Genomic DNA, 2,898 nt, shown 5'->3' on the forward strand with positions numbered 1-2,898 from the left:
CATGAATGTTTTCACAAAAATTTTGCCATTAAGACGCCATTTTGAAAATACTAAAACGAAAAATCGATCTTTAAACCATGGATTCTCAAAGTTTAGACGTTTCTTCCACCGGTTAGTGAGATTCCAGGTTAATTACAGACTCGAAAAGCTTTGGATAATGGTTCACAAAAAAAATAGGCACGAAAAATCACGTTTTTTTTTTGTTTAAATTGCATTTTGGGATAATAAATAAATTTTTTGAGGAATTTCATTGGCACCGTCGGAAAGAGGAGATCTTAAGCAATAAAAATATATGTGTCTCAATTTTTTCTAGTGTCGAGTCTTAGTTATTGGCCGTTGAAAAGCAGTATCCCGGTAGTGGCGTTTTGGCCGTTTAAGGGTTAAAGCCACGAAAATAATGTATATGTGTATATTGGGGTTGCTGATTAAAAATCTTAGGGTAAACAAAATTCTAAATGGCGGCAAAATTTTTTTTAACAGTTAAAAAAAATGATTAATATTTGCCATAAATATTCTTTAGGGACTTGGTAAGTAACATAAAATAATTTGATCTCGAAATGAAGGCTGACACCACCCTTAATTTGAGCAAAACAACCCTAAAAATGGGTTTTGGCACTTATTTTGGAATCGGTGCATCGGAAAGAAATTATTTTCTACATACAAATAGTTCTTAGAATTTATAATAAAAAAGCCAGTATGAATTTTTTACTTTCTGAGAAATCTGGCCTCAAAGTGGATGGTATATATACTTTTATGTCTTCAAAATATAATTTTTTGCCGACGCACCATTTTCAAAATAAAAGCCAAAATTCCTTCTTGGTGGTATTTTGCTCGATTTAAGAGTGGTTTTGCCCTTCATTTCAAATTCAACTTATTTTATGTTAATAAAAATAATATTTCATATGAATAATTTTTTTTTCATTTATTAAATGTTAAAAAAAGTTTGACTGCGGTTTTGAATTTATTTACCCTCAAATTTATAATCAGAAACCCCAATATACATATTTTCGTGGCTTTAGAATTTCATTTGTTCATGTCATTCAACTTTAAAATTGATTTTTCGGAATTCTTTGTTTTAACAAATGAATAAAAATTAGCGAAGATATATTTTTTAACTTTTCATTACACATCTTTATCAACGCAATGCAAAAGGTTTCATTCAAGACAGTTGAACGCTATACCAGATTATGTTTTTATTATCATTTTTAGATGATTCCGTACTCTCTCATACTTATGGCAGTTAATAATTATTCCATCTTATTCAAGAGCACTAACAGTCGGTTTTTATCTGAAGACAATTTTGAAGAGAGTGCATTGCCGAAGTAGAAATTTGAAGAAGGGATGTTGGGTCAGTAGTTTGCTTATCTTCTATTGACTGAGGAAATTGGAGGAAAGAGATTTGGACACATCCAATTTGTGACGTAGAAATTTGAAATTGAGGAACATCTGCAGACCAGAGTTTTACAAATTTTTTAAAGGCGATGCGGCGGATCAGTTTATGATAGGGTCAAGAATTTTCAGCCGGCATAGAGGTTCAGAATTAAAATGGTTATATTGCTAGAACGTGCGTTCGACAATGAATCAGTTTGGCAAACATAAATTTCTACGAGGGTTTATAAATTACCTACTTCAGAGTTCAAAAGACAATATGGTAATGTGAAACATATGACAAACAGCATCAATAAATAAACATATGATTAATTCAAACTCAGGTTCAGTTACTTCAAGTGGAAGTGGACAAAGTTTTCTTATACAGCGCTTGTAGATACCATTTGCAGTCTTTACTGTGACTACTCTTACAACGCTATCAGGTCCAGGATGAACATCGATAACAGGACACATAGGCCATAACATAGGTGAAGTGTCTACAAGATAATCTTCCTTGAGAATTGCTAAAGAGCCAACCTTGATGTTGGACGATGTTGAATTCCATTTATGGCGAATATTGAGTTCGTTCAAGTATTCTTTGTGCCAACGGCACCAGAAGTGTTGCATCATCTATTGAGCGTGTTGGCAGAGAGGTAATTTGGCCGGTTTGACATCGCGAAGATCCTCCTGTGGAAAACTCCTTAAAGGACGCAGGTCATTTGGATCAGAGGACATGGGACTGATTGGTCGGGAGTTCAGGATTGCCTCAATTTCAACAACGTATGTTTCTAGCTGTTCGTATGTTAAAATTATGTAACCGACTGTACGCACAATTTATATTTAAATGACTTCACTGCTGCATCCCATAGACCACCGAAGTGCGGTGATAAGGGAGGAATGAAATTCCACTTTATTCCTCCTTTTTGTAAATAATTTTGAACTGCTTCACTTTGAGAACCTGATAACGCAATATCGTACAGTTTCTTCAACTCGCGATTAGCAGCAACAAAGTTTTTACCATTATCAGACGTGATGGTGTTAACGTTACCGCGAGGTGAAATAACTCGTTTCAGACAGCCGATAAAGGAGCTTGTGCTCAGATCGCTGACAAGCTCAAGGTGAACTGCTTTCGTAGCAAGACATACGAATACTGCAACATATGACTTAACCTTTTTTATATTTCCGTATCGTCTTTCTTTAATGTACAGAGGGCCACAAATGTCCACTCCGACATTCAAGAAAGGTCGCAAATAATCTAAACGATTCGCGGGTAGGTTTCCCATTTGATAGCCAGCACCGCGAGGTTGCGCTTTAAAACACAGGATGCAATTAGAAATGATTCTACGCGTGGTGTTGCGACCATCAATATGCCAATATTTTTCCCGAACTAAATGTAAAATAGATTTAGGCCAGTCAACGTAGGATTTTAAATGAAAATAATTTATAACAATGAACTTAGTTGTCAGGAAGCTTCCTTAGGGGGTCTTGAAACACCTCCCAAAATTCAGTAAATTTGGAGGGGGGGGGGGG

The sequence above is a fragment of the Belonocnema kinseyi genome, chromosome 4, assembly GCF_010883055.1.
Source record: "Belonocnema kinseyi isolate 2016_QV_RU_SX_M_011 chromosome 4, B_treatae_v1, whole genome shotgun sequence".
Classification (NCBI taxonomy): Eukaryota; Metazoa; Arthropoda; class Insecta; order Hymenoptera; family Cynipidae; genus Belonocnema; species Belonocnema kinseyi.